The sequence below is a fragment of the Pinus tabuliformis genome, chromosome 8 (genome assembly GCF_031772625.1).
Source record: "Pinus tabuliformis cultivar Carrire ecotype Pingquan chromosome 8, CPIR1, whole genome shotgun sequence".
Lineage (NCBI taxonomy): Eukaryota > Viridiplantae > Streptophyta > Pinopsida > Pinales > Pinaceae > Pinus > Pinus tabuliformis.
The window spans coordinates 1,704,349,073-1,704,370,144 of record NC_142294.1 but is presented as its reverse complement, the minus strand read 5'-3'; the positions used below and the strand labels follow the sequence as shown (position 1 = coordinate 1,704,370,144).

Genomic DNA, 21,072 nt, shown 5'->3' with positions numbered 1-21,072 from the left:
AGAGAGTGGAAAACGGAGTGTTAGACAGAGTTTAGAGGTGTTAGAGTGAGCTAAGTAGTAGTGAGAATATGTTATGAAACCAGCTCAAAAAATATAGAATGGATAGATCAACGCCTTAGAATTCAGCCTCTTCGAGGGGGCAACCTCCTTTACATTACATAAATGAACAATTCTTGGATTATTCAAATGACAAAACTTTCTTTCTATATATAGGAGTTTAAGGAGTCACAATATAACCCAGCCGACTTAACATTAATAATATAAAGCCACAAAAATAACAATAGAGGGATTCTATAGGGCACAGTAATAACAATATGGGGACAATAGGGGCACAAGAATATTAATAAAGGATACAACTACAATAGGAATGGGGTAATCACTAGTATTATAGGGACCTAACATGCCCCTCTCCTTCAAAAAAGTGTTGTCCTCAACGCTTGAGTAGTTCTGGATGCTTCTGTATAAAATTTTCATCCTCCCATGTGGAATCTTCAGCGGATAAGTTCTTCCACTTGATAAGATACTCTGAAATTGATCGATTTCATAGCTGTCGATTTCTTGTTTCTGTGACTGCTTCCGTTTCCAATATAATTTTTCTTTCCTTGTCAAGTTCTAGCAATATTGTTTGAACTGGGAGTTTGTCGCCTATAACCTTCTTTAAACATGAAACATGGAAAACTGGGTGCAATCGAGAAGTTGCAAGAAGCTCCAATTTGTATGCCATAGTACCAATCTTTTGCAACACCTTGTACGGACCATAATACTTTGGTGATAATTTATTATCCTTCTTAGCTTGCTTGAGGGACATTTGCTTATATGGTTGTAGCCATAGGAATACCCAATCACCTACATCAAAACTTCTTTCGCTGCGATGTTGATCTGCCTGTTGTTTCATTCTATTCTGTGCCAACATGAGGTTATCCTTTAAGAGTTGGAGGACTTGTTGTTGATGTTCGATGTGATGTTCCACTGCTTGAACCTTAGAATTTTCTCTTAAATATGATGTGATGGATGGTGGCTGATATCCATAAAGTGCCATAAATGGGGTCATTTTTGTTGTTGTATGGAAGAAAGTGTTATACCACCATTCAGCCAGAGGCAACCATTTGACCCATTGTGTCTGTTTATCAGATACAAAGCAACGAAGATATCCTTCCAAACATTTGTTTACTATCTCAGTTTGCCCATCAGATTGAGGATGATAAGATGAGCTATGAGCTAACTGAGTACCAAGACAAGAAAATAATTATGTCCAAAAATTTCCAGTGAAAATGGGATCTCTGTCACTTACAATAATCTTTGGGTTTCCATGTAGCTTTTGAATTGTTTCCATAAATGCAGTAGAAACTGTACTAGCTTTAAATGGATGTGATAATGCACAAAAATGTGCATACTTGGTAAGTCTATCAACTACCACCATGATGACACTCTTTCCCTCAGACTTGGGTAAACCTGTGATAAAATCCATTGAAACCTCCTCCCAACGTTGGCTTGGAATGGATAAAGGTTGTAATAGACCCGGTGTCGTAATTGTTTCAACTTTATTTTGTTGGCAAACCAAACATTCCGCCACAAAATTTTGAATATCCGATTTAAGGCCATCCCCAAAAAAATCCTTCTTAACCTTGTGGTAAGTTTTTAAAAATCCTGAGTGCCCTCCTAAGGGAGAAGTGTGCAATTCCATAAGAATCTTTTGTTTTAGTTGGGAATTCTTACAGAGGTATAAGCGATCTTTGTACCATAACAAATCAATTTGCCAGCTAAATGTATCAGATGTACTGGAATCTTGTTGTAACTTTCGAATAAGTGCCCACACTTCATCATTCTTCCATTCCTCCCTTGCTTCGTTTATCCAATCTGGTTGGATAATAGAAATGGCGCACAACAATGCTTCCACATCCTCATCCTTTCTTGAGAGTGCATCTGCCACCACATTTTTCTTCCCTTTTTTGTAGATGATTTCAAAATCATAACCCAACATCTTTGTGACCCACTTTTGTTGCTCTTCAGAGGATAATCTTTGTTCTAAAAATTGTTTAAGCCTATCATGATCCGTTTTTACCTTGAAGTGTCTTCCCATTAGGTAGGGTCGCCATTTCTTAAGTGCATGGAGTATTGCCAACATTTCTTTCTCATAAATAGCTTTGTGTAAAAACTTTCCCTTGATTGGAAGATTTTCAAAAGCAATGGGTCTTTCATCTTGCATTAAAACACCACCAATTCCATTTCCTGAAGCATCACATTCCACAATAAAGGTTTTTGTGAAGTTCGGTGTAGCTAAGATCGGTGCTTGGCACATTGCCTCTTTAAGATGTTCGAAGGCCTTTGTTGCTTCTGGAGTCCATGAAAATGCATCTTTCTTCAATAATGTTGTTAGAGGTGCTGCTATTCTCCCATAATTCTTAACAAACTTCTGATAATACCCTGTCAACCCGAGAAATCCTTGCAGATGCTTTATGGATGTGGGGATTTTTCATTCCTTAATGGCTTTAATTTTGCTAGGGTCTACCTTAACTCCTTCATGAGATACAATATGACTCAGATATTCCACCTCTTGTACTCCAAAGAAGCATTTGGATCTTTTTGCATATAATTGTTTCTCCTCCAATAGTTGTAGCACCCTGTCAACATGTTCAACATGATCCTTCCAAGACTTGCTGTAGATTAGTATATCATCAAAAAATACTAACACAAATTTTCTAAGGAAGGGTTTAAAAATGGAATTCATCAAACCTTGAAATGTAGAAGGTGCATTGGTAAGGCCAAAAGGCATGACCAAAAATTCATAATGACCCTCATGAGTTCTAAATGTTGTTTTTTGGAATGTCTTCAGTCTTCATTCTGATTTGATGATATCTTGAACGAAGATCCAACTTAGTGAAGTAAATTGATCCATGCAATTCATCAATGACAGGAATGGGAACTTATCTTTAATAGTGAGCTTGTTGATATTCCCTATAATCCGGACACATGTGCCATAATCCATCCTTCTTGTGCACCAATACTACTGGAGCAAAGAAAGAACTTTGACTAGGTTGAATTATACCCGCCTCTAACATTTATGCAACCACACGTTCAATTTCACTCTTTTGGGCATAGGGATATCTGTACAGCCTGATGTTTGGAGGAACACTTCTTGGAATCAGATGAATAGCATGATCATGATCACGAATAGGTGGGAGACCTTTGGGAGTCTCAAATACCTTGGAATGATTGTCCAAGACTTTTTGGAGATCTAGAGAAATAGATGATTCCAATGTGGAAACATCTAGCGAACATAATTGTGCAATTACACCTCTTTGTTCTTTTTTTAGAAGCTTTTTCATACCGTTAGAGCTGATTATCTTTCCGGTTTCCCTACAATACCCCTTAATTCAACTTCCTTTCCTTCCACAAAAATTTCATGAAAATTTCTTGAAAATTAAAAGCTATTGTACCCAAGGATTGTAGCCATTGGACTCCTAGTACAACATCAGCACCTCCCATTGGAATGGAAAGCATTGGGCTAGTCAATACATATTCTCCCATGGATAGCTTGATATTATGGCACTTTCCAGAGCAATTTATCGTTCCTCCATTTGCAACCATCACTTGACACTCTGGTGCTGGATATAGGAAGCAATTCAATTCTTTTGCTATCTTACAATGAATAAAATTGTGGGTACTTCCTGAATCAATCAACACTATTACCTTTTTCTTCTTGATTTGTCCTTCTATCTTGATGGTTTGAGGAGTGGTAATTCCAGCCAATGCATTACAAGATATCATCGGATTCATTTCTTCTTTATCTAGGCTTTGTTCCTGTAGTATATCCTCTTCTTTTGACCTTTTTTGATCATTTTCTTCTTCCTCTTCACAATCGATGTAGAATAATTTCTTCTCAGCACACTTATGACCTTTAGTGTATTTGCTATCACAACTGTAACAAAACCCTTTTGCTCTTTTTTCTTCCAATTGTTGTGGTGTCAACCTTATAGGTTGTGGAAGACTAGGGGCAACAACACTTCCATCTTCATAGTTGTGAGTGGTATGCTTCCTGGTTGCCATAATTTTTCTTTCCATTTTTCTTGTTAACCTGAATGCCTTTTCTAATGAATCAGGTTCCCAAAGGCGAACATCATGTTGGATATTATCCTTTAAAGTCCCTATGAACACATCAATCCTATGTTCCTCTGGAATATTTTTTACCCTTATGTTCAATTTTTGGAACTCCTCAATGTGCTCCATTATTGAACCCTTTTGTTTGAGACTTATCAATTGGCTAAAAAAAATGTTGCTTTTTGTATCCTCATAATGTGCTGTCAATTCTTCCATAAAAATTGCCCAAGTGATAATTTGTTTACGAGAGCAAAGCCATTGATACCATACAAACTGATTTGGTTCCAAATATAAAGTTGCAATACGTACCTTTTGTGTGTTTTGCACATTATTGAGATCGAAAAATTGCTCCATTTGTAATATCCATGTTGCGGGATCCTTGCCATCAAACTTCCTCATATCAATTTTTGGAATATGGTGAGTCTTCGGTCCAACATTAAAGTCTATGAAATCATGATTAACATTTCTTTTGTTCTCATCATGAGTTTCATTTACTACCCTTTCACCATTAGTAAGGATTTCTTGTAGAAACTTTGTCAAATCTGTCTTCAAATCTTCCATGTCTGTCTTCAAATCTACTTCAAATCGTCCATCTTAGCTTCCATGCCATTCATCCTAGCTTCCATGCCCTTTTTTCTTAGATTCCACGCCATTTATCTTAGCTTCTGTTAGCTTTTGTGAGAGTGACATTTGTTGCACTTGGTCTTGTAATTTTGATATATCATGTAGCATTTCTTCCTCTTCTTCATGAGTCATGCTAGGGCTTTCAGGTTTCTTACTAGGTGTTTGCATTTTCTTTCCTCGGGGCATCAGTTACCGATAATAATGCTCTACTATGCCCTTTGAATTCTTCAAAATAATTTTTCAAACCAAGCTTAAGAAAAAAATTTAAAAAATCTACACACCTTTTTTCACTTTGTAGGAGCTCGATATTGCCTTTGATGTATCTCTGTAATTTCAGATCATCCAATTCTAAAATTGCGACCTGCAGTAGTCCTCTATGTCCTCTTTCCAATGCCACCAGTCTGATCCAAATTGGATTCTCCAAGGAAGAGTTATGCCAAATCTCCCACAGTGACTTGATTATAGACTAGTTCAGTAGTGTGAACTTGTACGACGTTCCATGAGTCACTATTTCGACCTTTTTCTCTGAAAAATATATACAAGAAACTACAGTCCATCCTCTTTCTGTACCTTCTTACGAAATTTCAATTCGATGCTCAGAGAGAAAGTTATGACGATTTTCTCCAGGTCACCTGTTTGGAATGTAATTCAGGGGTCTGCAAAAAGACCAACTTCTTCAAATCATATCTCCGCAAATATAGCGCGAAAAGCTCTGAAATTTGGACCCGAGGTTCAGTGCGATTTCTTCTCAAATGGGTTTTTTTTTAGCTTCTGAAACATCGCAGAAAAAAAGTTATAGCGAAAATGCCACGATCACCTATTTGGAGCAGTGAAACCCTAGAATCCAAAGCTCTGATACCAAATGTTATGAAACCAGCTCAAAAAAAGATAGAATGGATAGATCAATGCCTTAGAATTCAGCCTCTTCGAGTGGGCAACCTTCTTTACATTACATAAATGAACAATTCTTGGATGATTCAAATGACAAAACCTCCTTTCTATATATAGGAGTCTAAGGAGTCACAACATAACTCAGCCGACCTAACAATAATAATATAAAGCCACAAAAATAACAATAGAGGGATTCTATGGGGCACAGTAATAAAAATATGGAGACAATAGGGGCACAACAATATTAATAAGGGATACAACTACAATAGTAATGGGGTAATCACTAGTATTATAGGGACCTAACAGAATAAACCAGAGCATGAAATGTTCTGAATATATATGTAAATATTGTTATGAATAAAGTAGTTTGTGTGTTAAAACGTGTTTCTGCATGATCTTTTATCATGTGATTTGCTTTCATTGATCCTTTAATCGTAGGCTGAATCCTTTGTTAAATACTAGTTTTTGTTGATCGTCGATTGAACGCAGACAGAGATTGAATGAAGAAATGAATCATCATTGATCACAGGATGGATCAATGATGATCTATTATGAGAAGATTGACGACGTTCGTTGGTGAATGCGCACGCAGCTTAAGACAGGAAATGGACCCAAAACGTTATAAGATCGAGTTAGTCGATAAATTCGTGGAGAAACACCAAAGAAGAGCAGAAATCGTCCGATCAATAGATCCATAGATCTAACGGATATCGCGCGCTAACAAGCGCTGAAGTTTAACTCTGAAATCAGACGTGATTGTTTATATAACTAAGTTAATAACTCAGTTAATCTGGGTTGTTCGTTTAAAGGAGTGAGATCCAACGGTAGTCGAGTCAAAAAATGCACGCGGGTTAATATAAGTTTCGGACTTGATGAGTTTTCGACTGTGGTTTAATCCAGTTGGAGTCCGGGTTGATCGTAGCCATTTGTTGTGAAGGGACGCAATCCAACGGTGATTGTGTGGTGAAGACGTGCGAATTAATTCAAGAATCAGACCCGAGAAAGTCATAAACTAGGGTTTTATTTCTTCTCATTTCCGTGCGTATTGAAGTTTTGGCCATATTCCGGGTAAATTGAATAGTTTGACTATTTTAACAGAAGAACGAAATTTGAAGGTTTAAACGAGAATTTATATTGTTTTGAGTTCCGCTAAAGAGGTCGGGGTCTGATAATTTAATTAAACAAAGGATTATTTAATTTAAAGTTCCCGATATGTGTTTCAATGCAGTTTCACCCCATCAAATTCCATCCGAATGAGGAGTTATTAAAATAATTAAAAATTTTAATGGGCTCCTAAGTCTAAACTTAGGAAAATAAAAATATTAATGGGTATTAATAAAGATAAGGATGAGAAGCTTCTAAGAGACAAGGATCAAGTCTGTTTTAATCTTAGCCGTTGATTAGAGACTTAATCTCGGCCATTGATTCGTCAACAGGAAAAGTATAAGAGAAGACTTGAGGGTCATTTGGAGACACGCCAGTAGATACTGAGTATCCCAAGGAAAAATCAAATTTTAGAGAGAGTGAAATCGATTTCAGAGGGAGAGTTGCAAGGTGGAGGAAGAGGGGGTGATTAGCAGTAGTTTGGGAGCTCAAAAGAGGTGATGCAGGAACTCTAAGAGACAGTGCAGAGGGAGATGCAGATCATAGAGATGTAGTGGATGACGCAGAGAAGGACAAAGTAGCGCAGAGCCATGCAGAATGACACAGGGCTGATGTAGTAGGGAAAGGAAGTCCTCCAGGGCGTCAGAAAGTCTCGGAGAAGTGTTTTCTCCCAGTGTCTATGCAATTTCTTTTTTGTAAAAGTGATTGTTGTTGAAGATTAATAAAACCCTCATCTGCTGCACCAGTTTTCCTGCATTGGGTTTTTCCGGGGACAATTGTCCAAAAATAACTGTGTCGATGTGTTTGATTCTTGTGCATATATTTGTTTCCGTATAATGGTGTGATATCTACAATAGAATTTATTTTAATATTTACTGAAGGGATTTCATAAATAACTTATTGAGAAATAAGTAGGTAAAATAAATCAGTTGTTGTAGTAATAGAATTTATCTTTAGAAATTTTCACATGGTATCAGAGCAAATATTTGGAGATAGGAAGAGAAAATCAATTCTGGGTCAAGGGCATGATGCAGAGGCATCCACGTCAAGAGACTCGTGCAGATTTTCAAAAGAATGTACAAGAGATAGAAATTTTGATTTCTCTATGTTGGCTTCCAGATTGGAAGAAGAAGTTGCTTGCGTAGAAAGCTCTGCATCATCAGGGGTATGGTATATAGACAGTGGAATCTCCTGGCATATGACAGGAATTTGGGAATGTTTCTCAGATTATCAGGAGGAAAGAATGAATTTTCAGATCACCATGGGGAATAAAGCAAAATGTACTCCAGTAGGGAAGGGTACTATAGTTTTTCAAACAGAAACAAGAGAGCAGTTCCGAGCTACCAATGTGTTGCATGTGCTAGGACTGGGGATGAACTTAGTTTCCGTATTTCAACTTCAAAGCAAGGGCTATGACGTTTTTCATTAAGGAGAAAGTATAAGTCAAACACCCGAGTTGGAAAAAGAAGGTGCAGATTGGAATCAAAAGTAATAGGTTGTACAAGTTGCAACTAGAATAACCAATGGCACTGATAAGCAATAATGGAGACAAGGATTTGAATGAACTATGGAACAGAAGGATGGGACATGTGCACCATGGGGCTCTAAGAATTCTCAGGAAAACTGTAACAAGAGTTCCAGATCTTAGTACTGAAGGAGATGATATATGCAAAGGGTGTGCTCTGGGCAAGTATGTCAAAGCAGTGTTTCCTAGAAGTAGCAATAGGGACAAGAGTGTTCTAGGATTGATATACTCAGATATCTATGGACCGATGTCCACAAAAGCTCTTAGTGGCGCTGAATACTTCGTCACCTTCATTGATGACCATTCCAGAAAGACTTGGATCTATTTTATGAAAACCAAGGATGAGGTTTTTTGTCGATTCAAAGAGTTCAAGGCTCTAGTGGAGAATCTGACAGGAAAAAAAATAAAAGTGTTGCGCTCAGACAATGGTGGAGAGTATGTCGACAAAGACTTCACCGATTTTTGCGCTAGGGAGGGCATCAGAAGACAGTGGACAGCTCCCTACAATTCGGAGTAGAAAGGAAGAACGAGACCATTGTGGAAGTAGCTAGGGCGATGATGTATGATCAGGATATGCCAAAATTCCTGTGGGCAGAAGCATGCAACATGACAATCTATGTCCAGAATAGAACTCCTCATAAGGCATTGGGCAAGATTACTCCAGAGCAGGGCTTCACTGGGAAGACACCTGAAGTTACTCATTTCAAGATATTTGGGAGTTTAGCATATTGTCGTATACCCAAGGAGAAGAGGAAGAAGTTAGATCAAACTGCAGAGAAAGGATATCTTGTGGGATATAGCAAGAATGCTAAGGCATATAGAATCTATCTTCTAAGGAGTAGGAAGGTAGTAGTTCAGCGAGATGTGAAGTTCATGGAAGATAGGGCCTTCAGAAAATCTCAAGAAATGTCTTTCGAAGAGCAGTCAAAAGATGAGTTGTTGGTCAAACCACTTCAACCAGTAGAAGCTAGTACCAGAAATTCTCCTCCAGAATAGGAGGAATCTCAGGAAGAAGAAGAGATAACAAATGTACATACTACCAGAGGAAGAATGAGTCGAGAACTCCGACAGATTCTACGAGATGCAGAAGGTTTCATTGGTGCACCCAGAAACAGTAAAAGGGAGCAAAGACAGCCAGACAGATATCAGGCCTTAGCAGCTTAGGTTGGGGAACCCTCCAGTTTTCAGGAAGCCATTCAGCATCAAGTTTGGATGGATGCGATGGTGGAGGAATACAACTGTATAATGGTGAATGATGTCTGGGAAGTAGTACCTAGGCCTCAGGACAGATTAGTGGTAGGTTCAAGATGGATCTACAAGATCAAATACGCTGCAGGCGACAGTGTGGAAAAATACAAAGTCAGGTTTGTGGCTAAGGGGTATGCTCAGAAGGAAGGAATAGACTACGAAGAGACCTTCGCCCCAGTAGCCAGGTATACATCTATTAGAACCGTGATATCTCTTGCAACACAAATGGGGTGGGAGATTCATCAGATGGATGTCAAGACGACATTCTTGAACGAGGTGATAGAAGAGGAAGTATCCATTGAACAACCAGAAGGCTTTGAGACACATGAGAAGGAATCTCATGTATGCAGATTGAAGAAAGCCTTGTATGGGATCAAATAGGCACCGAGAGCATGGTATGGTCAACTTTATGGCTACTTGCAAAAGATGGGATTCGTCAAGAGTGATGCAGATTCCAATCTCTACTATCTGGTTGTAGAGAATGAGCCTCTAGTCCTAGTATTATATGTGAATGATCTCTTCCTGACAGGATCATACAGGCTCATTGAGAACTGCAAGAAGAATCTAGCCACATAATTCGACATGAAGGATTTGGGATAGATGCATTATTTCTTGGGGTTGGAAGTTTGGTTGTAGAAGGGTGAGACCTTCCTTGAACAAGGGAGATATGCTATAGAAATCCTGAAGAGATTCAGGATGCAAGACTATAGGCCTATGACTACTCCAATGATCACTAAGTGGAAGAAAATTGATGCATCAGAAGACAAAGATGTCGATCCCACTTTATACAGGCAGCTCATAGGGTCCCTGATGTATCTGGTCAATACTAGGCCAGACATTTGTTACGCTGTCAACAACCTTAGTCATTTCATGGTGGAACCTAAGAGGGTGCATTGGGTAGCAGCGAAACATGTTCTCAGATATATACAGGGAACAATCGAGTATGGACAATTGTACACCAGAAGTAATGACATCAAACTGAGTGGGTTTACTAATGCAAATTGGGTTGGAAGTTCAGTAGATTGGAAAAGTACGTTTGGGTAGTGCTTCAACATTGGATCGGGGATGACCTCCTAGTGCAGTAGGAAACAAAAATCCGTATTCCTAAGCTCAGCTGAAGCCGCTAGCATAGCTTCGTGCGAAGCCATATGGCTTAGAAAATTGCTTGTTAACTCATTCAGAAGAAGGATGGAGGCGACCACGATCATGTGTGATAATCAGAGTTGCATCAAGTTCTCTGAGAATCTAGTATTTCATGATCGGTCGAAGCACATTGATATTCGGTGTCACTTTGTCAAAGACTGTGTCCAACGAGGAGCAGTACAGTTGAACTACACTCCTACAAGAGAACAGGTGGCGGACATCCTCACCAAGGCCCTAGGAAGAACAAAGTTCGTTTATTTCAGGGAGAAGATGGGGATGGTAAAGAATCCATTTCAGTAGCAGAAATGGATAATTATCAGAGGATGCAGTGTAGCAGTTAGCAGTGGCAGTGCTATGGGCAACATGTTGAGAGAGAGCTGTAGTACAGATGTAGCAGTGGCAGTGGGAGAGCCATGGGCAGCAGTGTAGAGGATGTTGGGAAGCAGGCCAAGCATCAACACAAGTACCGATGCTGCAGGATCGATGTGATGTTCAGTGGAGCATTACTAGAGCACATTCCTCGCTACGAGGGAGTGTTGATTTGTGGTAGCATCGGATGTGCTCTAGCAATGAAAATTGGTGGAGAGGATAAGGCACATAAGATCTCCAAGACCCGGAAATCATTTTGAGAAAATCCATCCGGATGAGGAGTTATTAAAATAATTAATATTTTTAGTGGGCTCCTAAGTCTAAACATCGAAAAATAAAAATATTAATGGATATTAATAAAGATAAGGATAAGAAGCTTCTAAGAGACAAGGATCAAGTCTATTTTAATCTTAGCCGTTGATTAGAGATTTAATCTCGGCCATTGATTCGTCAACAGGAAAAGTATAAGAAAAGACTTAAGGGTCATTTGGAGAGACACCAGCAGATACTCAATATCCCAAGGAAAAATCGATTTTCAGAAATAGTGAAATCGATTTCAGAGGGAGAGTTGCAGGGTGGATGAAGAGGGGGTGATTAGCAGTAGTCTGGGAGCTCATAAGAGGTGACGCAGGAACTTTGAGAGACAACGCAGATCATAGAGACGTAATGGATGACGCAGAGAAGGACAGAGCAGTGCAGAGCCATGCAGAATGACGCAGGGCTGACGTGGTAGGGAAAGGAAGTCCTCCAGGGTGTCAAAAAGTCTCGGAGAGAAGTCTCAGGTGTTTTCTCCCAGTGTCTATGCAAAATTTTTTATGTAAAAGCGATTGTTGCTGAAGATTAATAAAACCCTCCTCTACTGCATTGGTTTTCCCGCACTGGATTTTTCCAGGGACAATTGTCCAAAAATAACTGTGTCGATGTGTTTGATTCTTGTGCATATATTTGTTTCTGTATAATGGTGTGATATCTGCAGTAGAATTTATTTTAATATTTTTTGAAGGAATTTCATAAATAACTTATTGAGAATAAGTAGGTAAAATAAATTAGTTGCTGCAGTAATAGAATTTCTGTTTAGAAATTTTCACACTTCCTTGAATCATATCTCCGAAAATATAGCGAGAAAAGATCTGAAATTCAGACCCGAGGCTAATCAAGATTTAGACTTAAATGGATTTTAATTTTAGCTTCTAAAGTGTCATAGAAAAAAAGTTATAGCGAAAATGCCATGATGACTTGTTTAGAGCAGCGAAACCCTAGAATCCAAAGCTCTAATACCAAATGTTATGCAATCAGCTCACAAAATAGAAGAAAAGATAGATCAACAACCTCAAAATCAACCTCTTCGAGGGGGCAACCTCCTTTACATTACACAAATGAATAATTCTTGGATGATTCAAATGACAAAACCTCCTTTCTATATACAGGAGTCTAAGGGGTCACAATATAATCAAAGCCGACATAACAATAATAATATAATGGCACAACAATAACAACAGTGGGCTTCTATGGGGCACAATAATAACAATATGGGGAGAATAGGGGCACAACAATAACAATAAGGGCTACAATGACAATATTAATGGGGGAATCACTAATATTATAGGGACCTAACAACCTATTGTTCTAATCTGAGATAATGGATTATGGGATACCAAAGTGTATCTACACATTCAAAGAAGAGCTTAGCAGTTGTTTCTGCTATAATACTCTTCTTGTAGGCCTTCTGAATGGTCATATTAGAGAATCTGTCGACGACCACGAAAACGCAGTCATTTCCATGCTTAGTAGAAGAAAGGCTCGAAATGTAATCCATGGAGATGGATACCCAAGGTCGACTAGGAGTAGGCAGAGGAGTATATAGGCCTTGCTTCTTGATATTTGGTTTGGCAATACCGTAGGCAGTGCAGGATCTAATGTACTTCCCAACATCTTGTCGAAGGTTTGGCCAATAAAAATACTTCTGCAACACTACCACTATTTTCTCTACTCTAAAATGTCCAACAACCCGACTGTAGTGCACCTCCCAAATCATCTCGGCACGCTCGCTTGAAGGAACACATATGTGTCCTAGGTGGCATAACAGTGCATCTTGGAGGTGAAAATTTGGAATTTTCTCTGCGGTTTGGTGGCGCCTTTCCCTTGCTTCGGATTCACAAATTCAAAGTCTCGCTTCTTCTGTTTAAACTTTTGCTCAATCTTGACAATGTATCGATAAGTCGTGCTGAGCAAGGAGACGTTTAGGAACTCCATCTCATCCTGGATGTACTTGTGTAGACAGTCATTGTAGTTGAGTACCAAATGTCGCTCAGAATCCTTGATACCTAACTTTGTGTGAAGGGTATGAAAAATATTTGTGAACTTCGGCACGTCTTGGTCCCTTCCCTATCGCAGCGTGGTCCACTTTATGTATTTATCCTCGTAGCTCCCAATAGGGTAATACTCCTTGATGGTGTGCCGGAAAGAATTCAAAGTGGGTGCGGCTGAAAATAGTGAGGGTGCACTCTCATCCCTCTTCTCACAGTAGGTTTCCCACAAGTCCTTGACGTGGGGGGCAGTTTTGAGGAGTGCAAAAGTAATATTTTCCCAGTTGGAAAAATCATGAACCAAAAAATATCCTTCTAGCAGATTTAACCATTTATCTATGGCATCCGCATCTATCTAACCTTCAAATATGGGGATATCAAAGTTAACTTGTACCTTAAAGGGTGTGGCACTTCCAGAATGGATGTTGGAAGGAGATGCGTCGCCTGTGGGTAGTTGCCGAAGGATTTGGGCAAAGTTGTCCATCATCGCATTCCTTTATCACCTGAGGGCTTCTTCGAGCAATATTTTGAAAGGATCTCCTGCCCCCTCGTCTTTCTTTTCTTCCGTCATGGGAGGTCGTCAAGGTTTGTGAGGCTAATTTTGCAATGGTTCAACCAGTTCGAACCCTAACTTCTTCCACCCTAACTTCGTTGGGGACATACAAAGAAAAACAGAGAAAGAGCAGACCGCTTTGATACCATTGATCCAAACTTAAACAGGAACGCAACAAAATACAGATATAACCATAAATACAGAGTTGCAATATAAATAACACTTCATTTCATTAATATCAAAGAACTGAATATGCTTACATACAGAATAGAAATAAACTAGCTCAGGGGAGGTAGCTTATCTCTGAGAAAAGATGTGGCGGCCACATGCCTCTGAACTGTGTTACAATGAGGCTCAAAGGCTTATTTATTATTGAGAAACAATGGAAAACCCTAAACATCCAAAACCTAACCCTAGGAGATAAAGCGCCAAAATTGTGGGCCCCGTTTGAGTAAATTGGTACATCAACTTCTCGAGGTCGTAACTTTGGCATACAATCTCTGTTTGACGCGCACAATACCTCGTCAGAAAGATTTATCCGAGGACTACAACTTTTGACTGCAAACATTAGTCGAAGCCTCATGTTAGGCTGTTTTCCAAGAAAACATCATTGAGGGCCTCAAAACAGTTCCGGAAGTTTAGGACTTGAAAAACTTGCAAAAATAGTAAATTGTGCTACAATTAAGGAAACTGAAAAACTGAAAGAAACAATGGTGGGGGTCCAAGTGGAATAGGCGGGTGGCCACCAATATCCACATGGATTAGTCCTCCCCGCTTAGGAAGCGATGGCCCCCATTACGTTGAGTGCCTCCATGAGATGGGGAAACTTTTGTTGAACTTGGTCTTTGGTGAGCCACTTGCCTTGGTGCAGGAGTTGGCTAGCTTTGACAACTCGATACAATTGGATCTTCTGTTGGCGAGTGTTCTTGATTTGTGTGTCCATGATCCGATCAATTGTGGCTTGTTCCATGCAGTCTGGGTTTAACTCTGTTGGTGTGAGTTGTTCTGCAATGTCTAATGTGTCCAGTAATGGTGGAAAGTATGGTCGAAGGCAGTCCACATTGAACACTGGGTGCAAGCCAAGGAATGGTGGAAAGTATGGTTGAAGGCGGTCCACATTGAACACTAGGTGCAGGCCAAGGAATGGTAGAATGTTGAACTCGAAAAAATTGTCCCCTACAGCCTTAGTGATGGTGTAAGTCCCATATCGGAGCGGGTGAAGCTTGCGGTGGGGCCCAACGAGACGCTCCTTCTGCAAATTTAACCAAACTTTGTCACCCACCTGGAACTTGTGTGGCACCTGATGTTGATCATGACGTTGCTTGTACTTAGCATTGTTTTTGTCCAATATGTCATGGACCTACTGGTGGATGTGCTGAATGTGCTCAATGAAGTTGTTAACCCTGTCGGCTTTGGACTGGACATGAGATGAATCTGCCTGAGTAGTTGCAAATGGTATGGCCACATCAATGGGACATAGTGGCTGGAATCCCAACCCCACCAAAAAGGGGTTGTGGCGAGTTGAGCTATGGAGAGCCCTGTTGTAGTGTTGCTAGACATAGGGGAGGCTTTCATCCCATGTGTGTGGATGTACATGTGCAGAATGTGCATGATCATCCTGTTGACAACCTCTGTTTGGCCATCAGTTTGGGGGTGGAAAGTCGTGGACTTAGTGATCTTGGTATCCAGCATCGACCAGAGACTTGACCAAAATGTACTTAGGAACCTGTTGTCCCGATCTGAGATAATGGATTGTGGGATCCCAAAATGTATCCACACTCGTTCAAAGAAGAGCTTAGTAGTGAGTTCTGTTGTGATACTCTTCTTGCAGGCTGCCAGAATGGCCATCTTAGAGAATCTATCGACGAACACGAAAACCAGTCGTTGCCATGCTTAGTAGAATGAAGGCCGACATGTAATCCATGGAGATGGATTCCCAAGGTCGATTAGCAGTGGAAGAGGAGTATATAGGCCTTGCTTCTTGATGGTTAGTTTGGCAATGGCGTAGGTAGTGCATGATCCGATGTACTTCCCAACACCCTGTTGAAGGTTTGGCCAATAAAAATACTTCTGCAACATTGCCATTGTTTTCTCTACTCTAAAATTTCCAGCGATCCGACTGTAGTGCGGCTCCCAAATCATCTTGTCACGCTCATTTGAAGGAACACAGAAGTGTCCCAGGTGACATAACAGTGCATCCTAGAGGTGAAAATATGGCATTTTCTCTGCAGTTTTGGGTGCCTTTCCCTTGCTTCAGATTTTCAGATCCAATGTCTCACTTCTTTTGTTTAAATTCTTGCTCGATCTTGACAGCGTATCGATAGGTCGTGTCGGGCGAGGAGATGTCTAGGGACTGCATCTCGTCTTGGATGTACTTATAGAGACAACCACAGTACTTGAGTACCAAATGTCGCTCAGAATCCTTGATACCCAACTCCGTGCGAATGGTATGAAAAATATTTGTGAACTCTGGCACATCTTGGTCCCTTCCATGCCGCAGCGTAGTCCACGTTATGTATTTATCCTCGTAGCTCCCAGCAGGGTAATACCGCTCCTTGATGGCATCTTGAAAAGAATTCCAAGTGAGTGCAGCTGAAAATAGTGAGGGTGTACTCTCATCCCTCTTCTCATAGTAGGTTTTCCACTAGTCCTTGACGTGGGGGGCGGCTTTGTGGAGTGCAAAAGTAATATTTTCCTGGTTGGAAAAATCATGAACCGAAAAATATCCTTCTAGCAGATTTAACCATTTATCTACGGCATCCGCATCTATCTGACCTCCAAATATGGGGATATCAAAGTTAGCTTGTACCTTAAAGGCTGTGGCACTTCCAGAGTGGCTGCTAGAAGGATATGTGTCGCCTGTGGGTAGCCGCCGAAGGATCTGGGCAAAGTTGTCCATCATCGTGTTCCTCTACCACTCAAGGGCTTCTTTGAGCAATATTTTGAAAGAATCTCTAACCCCCTCGTTTTTCTTTTCTTCCGCCATGGCAGGCCATTGAGGTTTGCGAGGCTGGTCTTGCAAAGGTTCAACTAGTTCGAGCCCTAACTCCTTATACCCTGACCTTGTTGGGGACATGCAAAGAAAAACAAAAAAAGAACAAACCGCTCTGATACTGCTGGTCTAAACTTAAACAAGAATGCGACAAAATACAGATATAACCATAAATACAGTGTAGTAGAAATAATACTTCATTTCATTAATATCAAAGCACTGAATGTGTTTACATACATAATGGAAATAAACTAGCTCGGGTGATGGTAGCTTATCTCTGAGAAGATATGTGGTGGCTACATGCATCTGAACTATGTTACAATGAGGCTCAAAGGCCTATATATTATTGAGAAACAATGGAAAACTCTAAACATCCAAAAATCTAACCCTAGGAGATGAAGCGCCATAATTGTGGGACCCGTTTAGGTAAATTGGTACATCAACTTCCCGGGGTCTTAACTTTGGCATACGATCTCAGATCTCTATTTGACACACACAATACCTCTCTAGAAATATTTATCCGAGGACTACAACTTTATTTTGCAAACATCATTTGAAGACTCATGTTTGCTTGTTTTCCAAAACAACGTCGCATAGGGCCTCAAAACGGCTCTAGAAGTTTAGGACCCAAAAGACTGCCAAAAATAGTAAACTGTGCTACAATTAAGGAAACTGAAAAAATGAAAGAAACAGTTGTGGGGGTCCAAGTGGAATAGGCGAGTGGCTACCAATATCCACTTGGATCAATTCTACCCTTGGAGTATTTGCTGGTTGGTCACTCTAATCAATTGATGTTGGCAAATCTCTAGACCTCCAATATGCCTTGCCTTGCATGAATCTAACATCTCTTCTAACAATAATCCTCCCAGTCCCTGGAATAAAAATCATATATGCCTTTGAGGTCTCACTGTACCCAACAAAGTGTTGGAAAATGTAACTAGTTGTAGTCTTCATAATTGTCATTGTACTCATGTCATTATGTATATCTTATGTAACAAACAAAAGAAGAAAGAAAAATATTATTTTCAACCATGGGTTTCATGCTCTATTTTAATTGGTTAATTAGGTCAAGCATGCATTTCATGATCCTAGGGTTTGTCATGTCAAAAGAATATTTATCACGAGTCAAGAGTCATTATTATTTGTATAAGATCCGTCTAGGCAAGTTGTAACATGTAAAAGATATTATTTGTGTCTAGAAAGTCAAATTTGACCTCCAAGACCATGTTGAACCTGCCAGTGAAAATTCAACGTAGGAGATGCCTATTCGACCTCATGAGAAGAATATTTAAAGGAAGAGAGTTTGACTCATTTGCCCACTTCAGAAGTTCGATCTAAAGCGAGAAAAGGAAGCAAGAAGAGTGAAGGAAAAGAAGTCAAAAGCAAGAAGGAAAATTTGATTTTTGGGCTTGATTTCTCACACACGTGCAAAACTAGGGTTTTTGCAGCTGCTAGGAGGCCAAGAATTGTAGGTCTGAAATAGAGGTTCAAAACTCTGCTTTGACTAGGAACTTTGAAGTTTGACTTCCGTTGACATTGTTGACTTGAGCTTGTTTCAAGAAGGAATTGTTGGAGCGCTGACTTGGTGCTTGGAGGAGATCTTGGCTTTGGTCCTTGGGTCTTGGATTTCTCATTTGATCTGATTCTATAAGAAGAGAAAAGATTCTTTCTTGGTTTTCCCCTTGGAGGGGCTTTGCTTGGCTTGGAGCCTACATTTTATGCCCATTGTCTTCTATGATCTTCATGGTTTATGCTCTTGATAATTGTTTGATGAAAAGAATCTAACTAAGAATATTAAGAAGCTAACATAAGTTCACAAGCTTTTATCAAGGATAAAGAGAATTGTTTAAATAGCTGCCCTACTAGATTCTCCAACATGGTTTCAGAGCTAAGGTGAAGAGAAGGCAACTTGAGGATCATCTTGTTGGCATAAGAGGAGGTTTCTTGTCAAAGGGAATCAATTGCTAAGGACACAAGGAAGAAGAACTCATCATCTTAAGAAGGATCAAGCTCTCATTGAAGGAAGGAAGTTTACTATCTTTCTCTCTTCTGAAGGATCTTTGTTATTAAAGGACATCTTTGAAGTTTCTTGAAGAATCTCAAAAGCATCAAGATAGTTGAAGGCATCATCAAGAAGGACACTTGTTTGACAAGTAAGTACCATATTGTTCTCCATGTCTCAATCTACAAATAAAATGACTTCATTTTGCAAGGAAAGCAACAAGCTTGTTGGATCAACAAACTTCCTAGCATGGAAGAAGAGGATTGATTTGGTGCTTACAGAAAATGAAGTCATGGAATATGTTCTTGGAGAAATTACTCAACCAGACAAAGAGAAGACTCAAGAATTAGCAAGATACAAGAAGGGAGAGGTGAGGGCACAAAGGATTCTTATTGAATCCATAAAGGATCATCTCATTCCCTTTGTTGCTGATTTGAGTACATCTAAAGAAATCTATGATAAGTTGGTGAAATTGTACTCTATAAGTACATCAGGTTAGAAAATATCCTTGAGAAATCAACTATATAAAACAAGGATGTCAAAGAATGAATATATGTCCACATATCTTATGAAGATCTCACAATTGAGGGACCAGTTGCAAGGGCTTGGGGAAGTCATTTCCGATTCAGAGATGACTACTTGTGTGCTAAATGCTTTGCCACCTGAATGGAGCAGTTTTGTAACTAGTGTCTACTCAAGAAAAGATACTACCTTTGATGAACTATGGGCTCAATGTATCTTGGAAGAAACAAGGATAAAGGCAAAGGATGACACCAAATCAAATGAAAAGTCTCAAGCCTTTGTTGTAAAATCCAAGAAGAAGAAAGGGAAGTTTGGAAAGTCCAAAGGAAAACTAGATATGTCCAAGATACAATGCTTTGGATGCAATGAGTATGGACATTTTAAGAGGGATTGTCCAAACAAGAAAAACAACAAAAGGAAGGAAAGAAGTGGAGCTCACATAGATAAAGAAAAGGAAGAGCCTGAGAAAAGTCGAAAGGTGAAGATCCCAACGATCTACTATTGAAAGAAGTTCCATCTCTATCAAGTTTATTTGCAATTTGTCTTTCTTTTATTAGAAAGTATCAGTTAGAGTAAACATGCATCATTGCATTCTCTATAAGAGTCTTTGTTCTTATGAAGCATGGCATCATAGAAGGAAGCATATGATAGTAGAAGACTTAGAGTCCACATGATCAAATTGCTTTGGAAGAAGTCATCTAGCTGGCAAGAATGAGAAAATTGGGACCATTTTGCATATCATAGTTCATCCAAGCATTTTCTAACATAATGTTAGAGGTAGTCATCTTGCAAAAAGGATCACCAGGATCCTCCAATAAGAACCATCATTTAGGGGAGTTTCTTTGATATTTGGAAGAAGCATTATGACTTAACTATATTCCATCTAGTATGGAATCAATGATCTTTAGGGATGAAGGGATGATGATGGTCAAGTTGCGGTTTGAAAGGTAGAATTGAAGTCTTTCTCCTGTTTTGAAGGGAAACTTATCTTCTATAAGGAGAATCAAGCTCATTCAAAGGAAGGATGGCTAGATGGTTATATGAAAGAAAAGGTATGCATGTCTTTAGTAACTCTTCTCTAGAAGGTAGAATTGATATCCTCAAGAATCTTGCAGAAAGAGTTAGTCAAAAGAGTGTGCTTAGTAACATAAGCATGAAAGATCTTCCATATGATTATTTGATGCCTAGAAGAAGTTTGGTATGCTTTGGAATGACTAAATATCAAGACTCTTCCATAAGATAGCATGACTTAGACATGATGATATTGATCAACATCAAATATGGTCTCCTGAAGAAAGAAAGAGAGTTGATAATGACAACTCCAAGAAAGAAGATATTGCAGCTTTTTCGATGGGCACTTTGATTAAAAGTGAAAGCATGGAGAAGGATTCTTGTACAATATGGAGATAAACCAAGTGGAAGGATGTTGATCTCAATGGAATCAAGCAAGAAGAATCTGATATCTTGACAAAAGGCCATCATGTTAAGGTGATTATGATATTGATGTTTTGGTATCGGTTGTCTGGTTGGTATATGGTTTTGCTACCTAGAAGAATGTTGCAAAAATACATAATGGCAGTTGAGGCAAGTGTATCTACAACTATGTGTTTTGAACTCAATTCAATGAATACATGGATTGAGTGGATGCTTTGGTAATCCTTGAATAATTATGTGGTCAAGATGTCTACATCATCT

General features: G+C 39.4%; 1 protein-coding gene across 7 annotated transcripts in view; it reads left to right on the top strand.

Annotated features, from left to right (window-relative positions):
• Nucleotides 1–21,072, top strand: part of LOC149242812 (UV-B-induced protein At3g17800, chloroplastic-like) — a 271,800-nt gene that overhangs the window by 121,656 nt on the left and 129,072 nt on the right. The window lies entirely within an intron of this gene.